The sequence below is a fragment of the Bombina bombina genome, chromosome 5 (assembly GCF_027579735.1).
Source record: "Bombina bombina isolate aBomBom1 chromosome 5, aBomBom1.pri, whole genome shotgun sequence".
Classification (NCBI taxonomy): Eukaryota; Metazoa; Chordata; class Amphibia; order Anura; family Bombinatoridae; genus Bombina; species Bombina bombina.
The window spans coordinates 698,426,153-698,443,507 of NC_069503.1; positions in this window are offsets into that span (position 1 = coordinate 698,426,153).

The window sequence follows — 17,355 nt, forward strand, 5'->3', positions numbered from 1 at the left end:
AGTGGAAAGCTGTTATAACAGGGAGCTATTGTGTTTTATCTGAGCAGCAAATTGATGGACAATTAGTGCACTCCAGTCTTTGACCTCTTTGATCAGATAAAGTTGTGTATGAGGATAAAACACCAGTACTCTCAGCGACCATTCAGTGTAAACTGCAACTTCTGCCTCATTAATTTCATTTGATCTTTTTTTTTTGTTCTGATAATTAAAAAAAGAGAAATTGTATATCTATTGTAATGATGGCAGCCCTGCATTAATCATGCTCAATAATATTTGTTGTAGAGTCTGCACTTCTGTTGATGTATCCTATTAAAACTGATTTTTAATGAACAGTGCAACAGTGCAACTTAATCTAATACTTGTTAAAGATAAATTCATAATAAAAATATTATTATTATTATACATGTCATCATTGCCCAACAAAATTGCTTATGCCCTTTTCAGGGCATCTTTTTTTTTAGAATAGGGTATTTTTTTTTTTTTTTTTAGCAAACAAGCTTAAAGGACCAATAAACAACATTTCAACAATGCATAAAATGTTTCATTATGGCAAATGAAACATTATTACAATATACAGTACATTCATTATTTATTTTGCAGTCTTTTGTTGTAAAATACATCTAAAAATGTGTTTGTTTCACTTTAGGTTAATGCTTAAAGGGACAGTATACACTCGTTTTCATATAACTGCATGTAATAGACACTACTATAAAGAATAAGATGCACAGATACTGATATAAAAATCCAGTATAAAAATGTTTAAAAACTTACTTAGAACCTCTTAGTTTAGCTCTGTTGAAAAGGTAGCTGGAAAGCCCACTGCAAGTGGCAAATAAGACACTCCCCCCTCCCCCTTCTTTTGCATATGAAAAGACCCTTTTCACAAACAGGAGCAAGCTGGAGAAGGTAGATGACGGTATTCAAATAAAACTTTGGGGCTTGGTTAGGAGTCTGAAAATCAGAGCAATGTTATTTAAAACTAAGCAAAACTATACATTTATTTTTTTAAAAAACTTTATGGGCTATATAAATAGATCATCTACAAGACATTTATGCAAAGAAAAAATGAGTGTATAATGTCCCTTTAAAGGCAATTTATTTCAGCTTTTGTTTGCTTTCCCCTCCCTCCCTAAGCTTCTTTGGTGTCACATGCTTTTAAATGGGGGATTATCAGTTTTACATCAACAATAACGATAAGCAATCATTCTTTGCAATAGAAACCTAGTTGAATCAGTGTTTGCAGTCTGCCCCGGTCTTCACATGTGCAACTAAAGTTTTTGCTATATATAAATATTAGTTTGTGATTGGTTAGAAGGGGTTATTTTGTTATTGGTAAATCAGTGAAAAGTCTAAACAAAAAACAATATACTCATTTGACAAAAGAAAGCTGCATTTTTCATTTCAAAATTATTCTTATATGTGAAGGTTAATAATCATGTAGTGTTTAGTGTCCCTTTAATTGTTGATGCCCTTTTCAAGTCATCTTTTGTAGCATAGGGTTTTTAAAATTGATTTTTTTTTGGGGGGGGGGGGAGTTACTTTGGTTTTAGTATAAGGATTTTTTTATACAAAAGAGCCAATCACTTCGACTAGGGCAGTGCCCGACAAATTCCCCTTTCAAGGCAATTTTTATAGTAGCTTGTAGTTTTAGTATAGAGTTTTTTTTATTATGGTGGGCTTTTTTAAAGAGGACTCTATTTTTAATAAAGGCATTGCTGTTTTTTTAATTTTATTTTGGGTAGTTTTTTTTGGTAATGTGTTTTTTTATTTTTTGTAATGCTAGAACTTTTTTATTTTTGTAACTTAGGGGGTGTTAGGTTAGGGGTCTTGGGGGGGTTAGCTGTTAGGGATTTAAGGAGTGTAGGGGCAGTTTGCAATGGTGGATTGTGGCAGTTTAGGTGTTAATAGGTTAGGGGTGATTTGGTTAATAGGTTATGGCAGATTAGGCGTTAATAGTGTAGCGGTGTTAGGATTTGCTGGGGGGTGTGGGCACATAAGTGGTTAATAGTATAGAGGAGCATTACACGTATATACAATGTTTAAATAATGTGCATTTTCTTGTATAATGCCTATTATTTTAAGTATTGCATCGGTTTTAAACAGCTGTTTTTGTGTTCTTTTTTATTTTAAACATTAATATTTATTTTTCTAAGTATAATTATGCTATCAAAGTCAGTAGCCACAACTTTAAATTTTTACATAAAGGCATTTGTTTAACTTTGCAAAGTTAAAGATTATGCAATTACGTAACACTATAAAATTGGCTACTGTCTTTTATAACATAATTATATTAAGAGAAATAAATAATAATGTTTAGAATAAAAAACAGCTTTTTAAAATCACTACAATACTTATAAGACCTAGTATTGCATTGTGGAATAGGATACATATAAATGATACATTGTATATACATGAATTGACATAGCTCCTATAGTTATAATAGGAAGTTTTTTTTGTCTTTATTAGTAAGGCAGATGGCAGACATGACATTGAGACAGGCGCTCTGTAGGAGATAGCTGGGCGTGCCAGGGGGTAGCCAGCATTTTACTTGAGAAACATCGCCAGTAGTGCGATATGTTCCTAGCACTTCCCTGCAGGTTAGGAACACATTTTCAGCCGTATTTGTCTCGCCACCTTTTCAGTAGCTTCAGCCCCTTTTTTAGAATATTATTATTATTATTATTGGTTATTTGTAGAGCGCCAACAGATTCCGCAGCGCTAGAATATATCAACAGACCAACGGCCCGAGAGCTTGGCAAATCCAAAAAGGCAGTTTCTCGTTGGTCAGTCTATCGGGGCCCTTAATACCACCTTTTCCTACTGTTTGGTGTTTTATTTTAAATTAACATGTTTATTAAACTCATAATACATGTCTGTACATTATTCATAGTTTAAAAGCAGGATTTAAAGTGGGATTTATTGACTATTTTATTGTTTTCATGAAACCAGTAAATTATGTTTTTGTTTGAATGCGAACTGAGCGTGCCAGAGATTGACAGCCCCAAAAACATTGGAAAAAGCCTATGCTAAACATAAAATGACCAGACTGGGTTTTGAACATGTAACATTACTTTTATTGTAATGGGTCTCAGTGAATACTATCTGATGCTACACAAAATAATTTGAGAAACCCATTAAAAGGCTTGGTTTACTGATGTATTGAAATGTCAAACCTGAAAACCTATAGCACTGCATATACCTGTGCAAAAGGCTCTTCTAATAGACTGCAATAGACCCCATATATAATATAGAGTCCCTTCTGTGTGTCTATGTATTGTATGTATATATTTTTAATGGGAAATACATATTCAAATTCAATATTAGTTATTAACAACTACTTCAGTTAAAAATATTTGCTGTAACTCCCATATGCCTCTAATATAGTAACCAGCTTGCACATAAGTATACATAATCACACTCTAAAGTAATAATAATACAAATCTCTTCATTCGTAAATTTCCTATATATTTATTGCCAGAATCATATTATGGATACTAGTTTTTAGCGGTTATCATGAATGTTAATTTTTAACTGGAAGTCTAATTTTTGTATTTATTAGATACATGTTACACCTTAAGAGTGAAAATTATTTTTATTTCCATTGTTTTTGTGATTTTAGACAGTTATGTATTAAACTGATTGTAAAGTTTAAGGAATTAAAGCCCAATATCTAAATATACTCTTAAAAACAGGGGCACTTTAATTCATTAAACTTTATAAACACGCTTTTTTTTCTTTTAAATACTTACCTTTTGATTAGGGTAACTATATGTGACTAATCCAGGTTCCTCCAATCGTTGCGTGCCCTACAAGCTGGACACCAATGGGGGCACACAACGATTGGAGGAAGCCGGATTCATCATCGATCTGCAAAATATGGAAGGAGAAGAGGGCGGAGGATCGGTGGTATGTTTACCGTAACAAAATGGTAAGTATTAAAAAAAAGCGTGTTTGTAAAGTTTAATGAATTAAAGTGTTCCTGTTTTTAAGAGTATTTTTTGATACTGGGCTTTAGTTCCTTTATCTTTACAATCACTTTAATGTAACCACAGTGCACAATACTTAAACCAATATGTTGCAGTGGTATTCTCAGTAGATTATGGAATAAGACTCTCCTCAATGGAAGTCAGGATGTGCCTCAAATAAAAGACATAAAACAGTCCCTGGTGTTATACTGTTATGATACTTGAATCCTATATAGTTGGCAACTGTACACACTTATGATGGAGCTACTTTACTCAATGATAAAGCCCAAGTATAACAGGGAGTTCCACTATATTTAAAACTGATTAAAAATGATGAGCTAACTTGATTAGCCTGACGTTGCAGTCTGTATATGAGTCTCAGAGAGTCTACCCCTCCTCATGATGTGATGATGCAATCCTGGATCTCTGACATACGTTTCACCTTTGCAGCTTTGTCACAATGCCAGCATTGGGCTATATTACGAGTGGATTGCAAATGTTTGCGCCCAAGTGATAAGGGGTTTATCGCTAGTAAATGAGATTGCGTGAGTGCAATTGCAATTATACAAGAATGATTAACGGAAGTTAACTGTTTTGCGAAACATAAAAGTTGCACAAAACACATCAAAAATAAATTTTAAAGTACACTCATAATAACACCATCCAATAAAATGTATTCAATAATAATATTGCACACAAAAGTTATAAAGGTTTAAAGATTGAAGGTCTCAGGTGTGAAAAAAGGCAGGCAAAGGGCTTTAACATTGAGATGCATACATATACATGTGTAAATATGTAAATATATGTATATAAATATATGTCTATAAATGTGTAGCTATGTATTTATGTGTGTACATATGTATTTATGTATTTACAGAGATATATACTGTATACACATATAAACACATAAGTACATATGTATACATATATAGACATATATATATATATATAAGGGCATTGGAGCCCTTTGCCATTAACTATATGAAAATGTGTAATAGCATATTTATGCAATAATCATATTTAATAAAGGTTTTAACTGTATTAACTGTAAATATTTCACATTCCATTGTTCTGCACATAGCAGAATATTTTCTAAGTATGATATTCCTATATATATATATATATATATATATATATATATATATATATATATATATATATATATATATATACACCTTTACATAATCATGTATATACATATAAATGATTATGTATACATAATCATGTATGTATGTATGTATGTATATATATATATATATATATATATATATATATATATATATATATATATATATATATATATATATATATATATATACAGTGTATATATATATATATATATATATATATACAGTGTATATATATATATATATATATATATATGTCACACACAAAAGCCGGCGATGACGTTTTTTGCGCAGTTTTGGTATCCAATATACAGCACCACATATAAATGTGGCACGTATATTTCACCCGTTGCCCGCAATATTTTCCCCCATAAGCTAATATGGGACCGCATCGCAAATCGATATCTAATATTCAGCGCAAGAACTTACGTGGCGAAAATGGAGAAATCTTCCATTTTCACCTCGCCACACAAGGCAGCCACAGCAAGCCTTGCGCTGAGTTTGGGAGCACCGTAACTCCCAAAACTGCCTGCAAAAATAAACTAACACCTAACGCATGTGCAATATCTAGCTACCTGTCAACCGCAATCCCCTACCGCAATACCTAATAAAGTATATTAACCCCTATATCCGTCATCAAACCCACATTGGAAGTATTAAAAGTATTAACCCCTAAACCGACAACCCTCCCCACAACGCAATATACCTAATTAAACTATTAACCCCTATATCCGCCATACTAAAGTATTAACCCCTAAATCCGCCAACCCCAACATCGCAAACTACCTATTAAAACTATTTACCCCTAATCCGCCATTAACCCACCATGCAAACTACCTACTAAAGTATTAACACCTAAACCGCCAAAGCCCACAATGCAAACTACCTATTAAGGCATTAACCCCTAAACTACCAAAGCCCACAGCGCAAACTACCTATTAAACTATTAACCCCTAAACCACCAAAGCCCACAATGCAAATAAATAATTAAATTACTAAACCCCCTAACCTAACACCCCCTAACATAACACCCCCTAAATGAACCCAAATTACCTAAATTACAAAATACTAAAGTTACTATTAAAATTAAAAACCTAACACTACTTTAAAAATAAAAAATAAACTAAGTATAAATTAAAGGGACAGTCTAGTCAAAATTAAAATTCTGGTGTAGACTGTGCCTTTAAACTACAATTACAGAAAATAAAAAAATCTAAGATTACAGAAAATAAAAAACAAAATTATACCTAATCCCTATGAAAATAAAAAAGTCCCCCAAAATAAAAACACCCCCTAATCTAAGAATAAACTACCAGTAGCCCTTAAAAGGGCTTTTTGCAGGACATTGCCCCAAGATAAACAGCTCTTTTACAGTCAAAATACACAAAGTCCCCCCCAACAGTAAATTAGAAAAAACACTGTATGAAGAATTGCATTCACTCTTCAGATATAAAAATAAAGAAAGATATTATAAATTTGAAAAAATAACTATCTCTTAATAAAAAACAAAGAACAGAATAACTGAGCTAGAGATAGCCTAATGTATGTTTCAATAGCCAACAGAGCTAATGCATTTAGTCTCTCCTCTTCCATAGTTGAGAGCAAGTATGTTTTTATACGTTTTAATGCCGAGAAAGAGTGCTCAGAAGAACAGTTTGTTGCTGGAGTGCACAAAAACATTCTGATTGCGATATCTACATTATGGTAGAGTTGGTAATGACCAGATTTACACAGCCTTTGGTACAGCTGTAGCACTGAATGAGATTTTGTTTTTCTAAGCTCATGTAATATGCTCGAGATTGTAGACATTCATCCACAAATGTATCTTTCAGGTCTTTGCTAAAGTGTTGTAGTTTCTCTGCATGTTCCGCTACAACAGAAGGCTCCAGTTCTGAAATCTTGGGTATAAAGTCAAACAGACCATAAAAATCACTGTAAGCTGATTTCCTTCTGCTGAGCTCAGCTATCAGACTGTCACAGATGACATAGAAGGTGTTGACTTTAAAATCTTGTTGACCATTGTTTTCTTCGCTTGATCTGGCACATAAAGGTGGATGTCTTCTCCTCTTTGTATTTAATTCATAATCCCTTGAAATAGATTTTGTCAGTGCTGAGGCTTCATAAGTGCTGAATAGTTATCTGCAATCTTTGACAAACTGTATGAGTAATCCATACAGTTCAATCATAGTACCGATGTCAATACCAACACTGTGGATGGTCTATCATAAAGCTGATACAAATTGTATATTGTAATGTATAATCCAAAATAAAAGCCTATACTACCTTATGGGGTCATTACATTATACCTCAAAAATTCTTTTCATGGCTACAACCCATCATATTAAACAATATGGGGATTGTATCCTGGTTCCATATCCACCAACTAAATAATATATTATATCATATATTCAGAAAAGCTGCTAAGTCTATATCGAGGTTCAGACCACCCGGACCCATAGATCCCAGACTATGGATCCAGTAGGTCTCCCACTGTCTCAAACGAAGTAAACAATCTCCACCCCTAATGGAGCTTTTGACATGTTCAATCGCTAATATAGTAAGCCCTGTACTATCTTTACGATGTATTTCTAAAAAGTGAGCTGACACACCATGATTATCAAGGCCGTTGTCTATATTTCTGAGATGCTCGTTGAAACGAGTCTTCACAGGGTGCTTCGTATATAAATCTTGTCACATGTGCACCTTAGAAAATAGACAACATAGCATGTTTTACAGGTCATAAGCCCCTTCACCTTATATGTTGATTCTCCTTCTTTTATTCCAAAGGACTGAGTAGATCTTCTCATATGTGCACAACACCTGCAGCCTTTTCCACATTTAAAGAAACCCTGTGTGGTTTTTTTCTAACCAGTTAGTGGACTTTACAGATTTCAACATGCTTGGACTAATTCTGTTCTTAACATTTGAATTCCTCTTAAAAATAACTTGTCCTTTTTCATTAAGGATGTCTTTTAAAATTGGGTCTTGCATTAAGATTGACCAATGTTTTTTCATCGCCTTTTCAATCTCCCTTGAGGCTCTATTATATTTTGTCACTAACTGAATCTTCCTTCTTCTATCTCTAACATCACCTTTCTCTTTCTTTTTAGTCTCAATAAGCTTGTCCCTATCCATATTTCCCATTTTTTCCTGGATCTTTTCCAAATGGTGCCCCTGATACCCTTTTGCTAGGAATATATTTGTGATTACTTCTGCAGTTGTTTGATAATCACTATCCTTAGTACAGTTATGTCTAGCTCTCTGAAATTGGCCTAGGGAAATATTTATTTTCCACTTTTCATGATGTCCACTTCGGGCATGGAGGTACCCATTTGTGTCAGTGGGTTTTCTATATAGATTAGTATAAACCCTACCTTGTTCTTGTATAATTTCAAGGTCTAAAAAGGTTACCTTCTCCCTACTCCATTCTATAGTGAATCTAAGATTCAGGAGGTTTCTATTGGTATATTCCATGAATTCATTTAGTTCTTCCACCGAACCATGCCATACCAAGAGGACATCATCTATATAGCGATGCCACTGTATTACCTTACATTTATATGTATTATTTATGTTGAAAACAAACATGTCCTCCCACCACCCCATGTAGAGGTTTGCAAAATTAGGGGCACATTTAGTACCCATCACGGTACCTCTTATTTGGAGGAAATATCTGTTCTCAAACATAAAATAATTCCTTGTTAAAATAAACTCCATAGCTGCTTCCAAACATTTCATTTGGGTCTCATTGATATAACCACTTCTACTTGCAAAATATTTCACAGCAGAAATACCCAATAAATGGGGAATTGAGGTATATAAGGAGCATACATCCATTGTAACCAAAATGCAGTCCTTTTAATAATAATTTAATTAATTAATAAATTAAATTAATAATTTAGTGGTGAGACCTCCTATACCCAAGACTATCGGTCTCCCTGGGGGATTTTCCATCCCTTTGTGAATTTTAGGGCAATGATAGAATATCAGCAGGACAGGATTTTCCACCACTAAATATTGAAATTCAGTATTTGTTAAAACCAAATCGGTTTTACCTGATCTGATAAAATTTTCATACTCCTTTAGAAAAAGGAATATGGTATGTCTCAGGATCCCCCATTTCTTTTTCTAAGAATTTCTCAAAAACTGTAATGTAGTTCCCTTTAGAGTGTGCAGGGTAAAATGTTGAGCCTCTTTTAAAGAGTCTATGATTCATAGGTATATTCCTAGCCTCCTCCTCAAGCTCCTGTAGCATATTTGTTAGGGCTGTGTCATCCCCCTCAATATGTCCCTCTACCTTTAGACTCTCGAGGATGATCAAGGATTCATCTCCTTGTGTTGGAACTACTATCTCCTCTTCTGTCCTATTCCTTATATTAAAGTGTCTAGCAAGGGTCGGTTCTACACACATAAAAGAGAACAGATGAGCAAGATGGACATTGCCTCTGACGAAGCGAGGAGGAGCCTTGCGAAACGCGTTAGGCCATGCCCATCAACTACACGGAGGACGCACGCTACTGATAGGAGCAGGTTTCGCTGGAGCCGGCAATTTAAAGTGTACTGCTCTTCTGTTTGGTATACAAGGTCCACAGCTGAAATAGGAAATTATCCGCTTTATTCACACCAGCACAGAAGGGTGACACAGACTGTTTTGCAGACTAATTTCATCACGTATCAATTACGTATATGCAAGAACATACCTCACATGTTTGAGGTTGTACTATGTGAGTGTGTATTTTTTATTCTTTGTTATATATTAAAGTATTTTTAAATTACACTTAGATCTCCCGTGTACTTTTTGGTGCACAGAGTTGCGCTTCTCTTTTTTCTGTTTTCTCAGAGACTGTTTTAAAGTATTTCCTCTGTCATTTAATTTTGACAGGCAGGCTCTATGCTCAGGTGAGTTCTCATGTTCATTCAGTCGATCAATGGCAATCTTCCAGTCATTAAATCCATCATTTGCTATTTGTGACTTTCCACCAAGTAAACGATAAGGAGCACAAAAGACCATGCCTTTGCTCTCTGAAAATACTAAGTAAGATCTTTTTTTTCTCTCCCCATTGAGCAGTAGTGATGTTGCAAACTTAAAAATTTCGGTTCGCGAACGGCGGACTCGAACTTCCGGTATTGTTCGCGAAATGACTTCAATAGGCAGGCGAACTTTAAAACCTACAAGGACTCTTTCTGGCCACAATAGTGATGGAAAAGTTGTTTCAAGGGGACTAACACCGGGACTGTGGCATGCTGGAGGGGGATCCCTGGCAAAACTCCCATGGAAAATTACATAGTTGATGCAGAGTCTGCTTTTAACCCATAAAGGGCCTAAATCACCTAACATCCCCAAATTGTTTGCAATAACGTGCTTTAAAACATCAGTTATGATGTTGTATCTATCAGGTAGTGTAAGGGTTACGGCCGCTTCACAGTGACAGAGCAAACTCCAAGTGTAACGCACCGCAAACAACCGCAAACAGTCCATTTGCACAACCACGAGATAGATAGATTTGATAGATAGATACATAGATTACATAGCTCAATAGATGCAATATACATATGATCGATACAAATTACATAGATCAATAGATGCAATATACATTTGATAGATACGAATTACATAGATCAATAGATGCAATATCCATTTGATAGATACGAATGTTATCGATCCAAAGATGCAATATACATTTGATAGATACGAATTACATCAACCAAAATATGTAATATACATTTTATTGATCCGAATTACATCGATCAATAGATGCAATCTACATTTGATAGATACGTTTGATAGTTCGATTGATTTGATAGATAAATAAATAGATTTGAAATATATATAATTTCCCTGACAGAGTAAAACAATAAGACATGCGGTCTGTGACCCGTGGTGTGTTAAGTAGTACTATTCTTAGCAGTTTACTACAACCTGTTACTCCCCCTATCGGGGGAGGTCTATATGGCCTTAATTTTTGGAACCGGGAGATGGAAGAAGATGATTGGTCTGTCCTCCTACTTCAAATTTGTCAAAAACACAAGTGGCTGTCTCAAAACAGTCCGGACACAAGATAGATAGATAGGATAGATAGATATACATAGATTGATAGTTAGATAGAATCGATAGAAGAGAAATAGATAGATTTGTTAGTTATATAATTACCCTGACAAAGTATAATAATTAAACATGCGGTCTTGGACCCATGGTAACTAGGTTGTGTTAAGTAGTACTATTCTTAGCACTTTCAGCCCTGTAACTCCTCCTATCGGTGGAGGTCTATATGGCGTGTATGATTACCCTGACAAAGTATAACAAGACACGCGGTCTGGGACCCATGGTAATTAGGTTGTGTTAAGTTAAACTTTTCTTAGCACTTTAATCCCTCTTACTCCCCCTTTCGGTGGAGTTCTATATGGCCTGCATGATTACCCTGACAAAGTATAACAACAAAACATCTGGTCTGGGACCCATGGTAACTAGCTATGATAACAACTATGATTGGTGTAACTAGTTGGCAAGTGGGCCTGGCACACAGGCTGGCAGGCAGGAGGAAACTGCAATTCAATGGCACTAGGAGACTGAAGATTTGCATTCAAAAAACTTATGATTTAAAAAAAATTCTTTACTGTTACAAGAAATATGATTGGTGGCACTAATTGGCTAGTTGGGCCTGGCACACAGGCTGGCAGGCAGGAGGAAAGTGCAATTCAATGGCACGAGCAAACTGATGATTCACAATCGAACAATTTTTAATTTAAAGATTAACAATACTGTTAGAACAACTATGATTGGTGTAACTAGTTGGCAAGTGGGCCTGGCACACAGGCTGGCAGGCAGGAGGAAAGTGCAATTCAATGGCACGAGCAAACTGATGATTCACAATCGAACAATTTTTAATTTTAAATATTAACCATACTGTTACAACAACTGTGATTGGTGTAACTAGTTGGCAAGTGGGCCTGGCACACAGGCTGGCACTAGTGGTGGCAGGCTGGCCTGTGAACTAATATTAAATAACACTCGAAGAGTGATGTAAAAGTTTTTTTTTTAAAACATTTAATGTTATGTTACAACAGATAGGAGTGGTGGACTGGCACTGAGGATGGAAGTAGGCTCAGTATATGCTGGCAGCCTGACACACAGGCTGGCACTAATGGCAGCCTGGCTACTAAAATTTAATAACACTAGAAGAGGACTGATGTTAAAACATTTTTAAATAAAATTTACACTAATGTTGTTACACCAGATATAAGTGGTGGAAAAAATAAAAAAAATAAACTGTGTAACACTATATGATGTGGGCCAGAAACACACAGGCCTGATGGAAAAAGAAATTAAATTACACTAGCAAAATGATTTAATTTTTTTTTTTTACTTTAAAATAATGTAAAGCAGATATGAGTCGTGGCTGGTAGGTAGGGCAGCAATTTAACACAGTATGCTGTGTAAGTGAGAAAAACACAGGCCTGATAGAAAATGAAGTTAGATTACACTAGCAAAATAATTTAAAAGTTTATATTTTAATATTAAAATAATGTTAAGCAGATATGAGTGGTGGCACTGGCTGGCTGCTATGTAGGGCAGCAATTAACAACAGTATGCTCTGTAAGTCAGATAGACAGTTAGACACAGGCCTGATAGAAAATAAAATTAGATTACACTAGCATAATGGTTAAGCACATATGAGTCGTGGCTGATAGCCTTGGAAGGGCAGCAATTAAAAACAGTAGGCTCTGTAAGTCAGATACACACAGGCCTGATAGAAAATACAATTAGATTACACTAGCAAAATGATTTAAAGTTTTTTTTTGGGGGAATTTAAAAAAAGGTTAAACACATATGAGTCGTGGCTGATAGACTAGGGAGGGCAGCAATTAAACACAGTATGCTCTGTAAGTCAGCAAAACACACAGACATGATAGAAAATGGTATTAGATTACACTAACAAAATAATTTAAAAGTTTTTTTTTAAAATTTAAAATAAGGTGAAGCAGATATGAGTGGTGGCTGGCACAGAGCAATTAACCAAAAGACTGAAAAAAACTGAAGTATATGCTGTGTGAGCCTGACAGACACAGGCCTGATAGAAAATGAAATTAGATTACACTAGCAAAATGATTTAAAAGTTTTTTTTTTAAATTTAAAATAATGTTATAAGCGGATATGACCACTGGTGGCTGGCACAGAGCAATGAACCAGAGTATATGCTGTGTGACACAGGCCTGATAGAAAATGAAAATAAATTACACTAGCAAAATAATTTCAAATTTTTGTTGGTTAAATTTAAACTAATGTTGTTAGGCAGATATCAGTGGTGGCACTAATCACAGCATATGCTGTGAGCCTTAAACACACAGGCTGAAAGCCAGGCAAATGCTAATAAAAATACTAAGAAAAAAAAAAAACGGCTGAACTTATAGCCCTAAAAAGGGCTTTTTGGGGTGCTGTCCTTGCAGCAGAGATGAGATGAGTCCTTCAGGACTGTAGTGGACACTAAATACACTAGCCTAGCTATCTATTTCCTTATAATGTCAGCAGCAGCAACACAAAACGTCCTCTCACTAAGAAAACAAGGTCGTTATGAGTCTAAAATGGCTGCTGCCCAGCAGCTGGGAGGGTCTGTGAGGGAGTGTCTGATGCTGATTGGCTCTAATGTGTCAGAAGGCTGTGACATACAGGGTCAAAGTTTCCTTAATGATGACACATAGGGGGCGGATCGAACATCGCATGTGTTCGCCCGCAGCGGCGAACGCGAACAAGCTGAGTTCGCCGTTCACCGTTCACGGGCGAACAGTTCGGGACATCACTATTGAGCAGTTGTCTCTCAAACAATTTCTTGGTCAGTGAACGAACCCTGTCGCCATATTGCCTTTTAGATTTTGTGAAAGGCCCATTGTCATTCTGAATGACCCCATGTATAGCAACATAGTCTCTAGTCTCTTCATTCAAAATCCGCTCAGCAGGGTCAGTGATAAATTTCTGTTCCAGTTCTTTAACAAGAGTACTTGAACTTGAAGCCATAGGGTGTCCTGCAATGATCTCTGAACTAACCAGTTCTGACTCTGGATTCAGAGCACTAGTGTCTAATCACAGCAGTTGCAGTGCTGCTAGGGGAGGCTGCAATGTTCCCAGACCCAGAAGGTCCTGCAATTACCTCACAATCATATTCTGACACTGTGGCACTGGCACTTGAGGCTTCAGAAGCTGCAAGGTTACAAGAAGTGGATAAACTACTGCTCTCCAGATTACCTGCAGAAATATCTTCATCATCCTTTGGGACAACACAAACAGACACAAATGACTTGTTGAAAAAAAGTGTAAATTTTAGAAGATGTTTCTACATCACGCTCAGCTTGCTCCTTCCTTTGCTTGCAATCTGTATCCGGCACCACTTTTCCTTTTCCTGCCGTCACTCATGTTTAAGCACTGTAAGCAAAAAGAAGATCAAATGTCCACGCTTCCCTTGATGAAGAGGATAAGATCATAAAATGTAATGGCCCTTAAGCCTGCATGCATCTCATACCTGTTCCTTCCTGTGTTATGCCGCTCCTCCAAAGACCTCCTGGCCTCACAATCAGCAACTACTCCTGCTCTGCTTTCCTAATACCAACAGCAGCCACTCCCTAACATCATTAATAGATAGATGACAGGCACAGAGTCTTTAACCTTGTTGTATATACTAATCTCAAACTTTTTTTTTAAATAATTATTGCGCAGTGCGCACATACAAAGTAAACAGGTATGATTAAGTTATTGAGGGCTCTCATCAAACAAGTAGTAAGGTATCAGAACAGCTTTAGAATTTTATATAAATTTTTTTTAGGATAATGCAAAATGAAACAACTTTGCAATATATTGCCATTTATTTTAAGACCATTTTCAGGCAAATTAGCTCATAAAATAGAGAAATTTCTACTTCTCAGACATTGAAATTCACCTGCTGACTTCTCAAGAATACACACAATGCTACATAGCTGTCCCTAATTGGCTTTAAAAGGGACGTTAAACACTAAATACATTGTGTAAGCATAGCATAGCACTTATTATGGGGTTTTCTTTTTTTTTTTTTTATTATTTCTAAAAAACACTATGAAACAAGTAAATAAACAAAAAGAAACCTAAAAAAAAGCCGTAAAGCCACAATAAAAGTATATGCATCAAGTTAATGATGCTTTTCATCCTCAACTCCAGTAGTTCATATGTTAGGATCAGGCCAATAACCACATACAGGATGTAACATTAATACTATCTGTAAATGATAGATAAACTAAACATTTATATTCTTAAAGGCCAAATATAACTTCTTCTAAAATGAAAGCTAGCATATGGCAGAAGCATTGTAGTGATAACTAAAAAATAAAATAAAATAAAACATGTTAATGAAATCAGGCTGTGCAGGCAGTGCAGCACATTTCAGTTTTAATGGGACACAGTAAACACCAAAAATGTTATTGTTTAAAAATATAGATAATATCTTTATTTACCATTCCCCAGTTTAGCAAAACCAACACTGTTAGACAAGGTAATCAAACATGTAAAAAGTATATTATTAAAAGCCTATAGCTGCAGAATGCCCCCTTATCTCAGTTATTTAGACAGACTTGCATTTCAGGCAATTAGTGCTGCTGACTCTTAAATAACTTTGTTCTCACGCCGGTGGAATTATCAATAAGGCACACATGAAGTAATACCCTGTAGCAGTGAAAAACTGTCAAATGCATGATTCAGATAAGAGGCGGCCTTCAAGGGCTTAGATTAGAAAGTAGCAGGAGCCTACCTAGGTTTAACTTTCAACAAAGAACACCAAGAAGAGAACAGGAGCCTATCTATGTTTAACTTTCAACCAAGAACACCAAGAAGAAGAGAACATGAGCCTACCTAGGTTTAGCATTCAACAAAGAACACCAAGAAGAAGAGAAAATGAGCCTTCCTAGGTTTAAATTTCAACCAAGAACACCAAGAAGAAGAGAAAAAAGAAAATATGATGAGAAAAGTAAATTTGAAAGTTGTTAAAATTGTATGCCCTATCTGAATCATGAAAGTTTCATTTGGACTTTACTGTGTCCCTTTAAAGGGATACGAAACCCAAATGTTTTCTTTCAGGATTGAGATAGAGTATTTAATTTTAAGCACCTTTCTAATTTAATTCAATATGAACTTTTCTTTGTTCTCTTGGTATCTTTATTTGTAAAATAGGAATGTAAATTTAAGAGCTGGCCCATTTTTGGTTCAGAACCTGGGTAGTAATTGCTGATTGGTGGCAAAATGTAGACAGCTACCAATCAGCAAGCACTACCCAGGATGCTGAACCAAAAATGGTCTGGCTCCTAAGCTTACAGATTGCATGCTCTATCTGAATTGTTACAGCTGCAGTTCACTACCACACAGGGTGAAGTTTATTCAAATTACTGTGTTTTCACTTTACTAAGTTCAATCAAGAGAGACTTATTTCTTAATCTAATGCCCCCTCCTCCTCTGCTATTTTATTGCCTACACTACAGGTTACCTACACATACACTAGTACAGTGATTTGCAACCTTTTTTTGCCGTGGCACACTTTTTTACATTAAAAAATCCTGTGGCACACCACCATCCCAAAATTTTACAAAATCACACATTGTAGCCTAATACAGGATATATATATACAGTATATATATATATATATATATATATATATATATATATATATATATATATATATATATATATATATATATATATATATACGTATATTTATACATACACACACTGTACTGTGCTGTCATGCCATGCCTCCTACAAACTATACATGACATATTGACATTCATTCACAAACAATCATAATGATTGTCTGTGAATGAATGTCAATGTCATGGTTGTAAATGATGCCTGATGACCCTGTCACATACCTACCAATATTTCAAAATTTGAAAGAGGGACACCACTGCACTGTTGTCAGTCTGCTGCGGCACACCTGAGGATCTCTCACGGCACACTAGTGTGCCACGGCACACTGGTTGAAAAACACTGCACTAGTATACACACACGTGTTTGTGTAACTGTCTGTACTGTTGGACGCAATACAATAGCAGAGGAGGAGGGCCGCATTAGATTAATGTATTAATAATTGATTTTAATTATAACTTTGCATTGAAAAAAAAAAATACTGCTCAGCGCCTCAGTCATACATACAGTTTTTTGTTGGTTTATTGTCTGTGCCTCATTTTAGGGGATAGGCATATTCAGGGAGCCACAACCATTTTTTTTCTAATTTTAGCTCCTAATTCATTAGTTT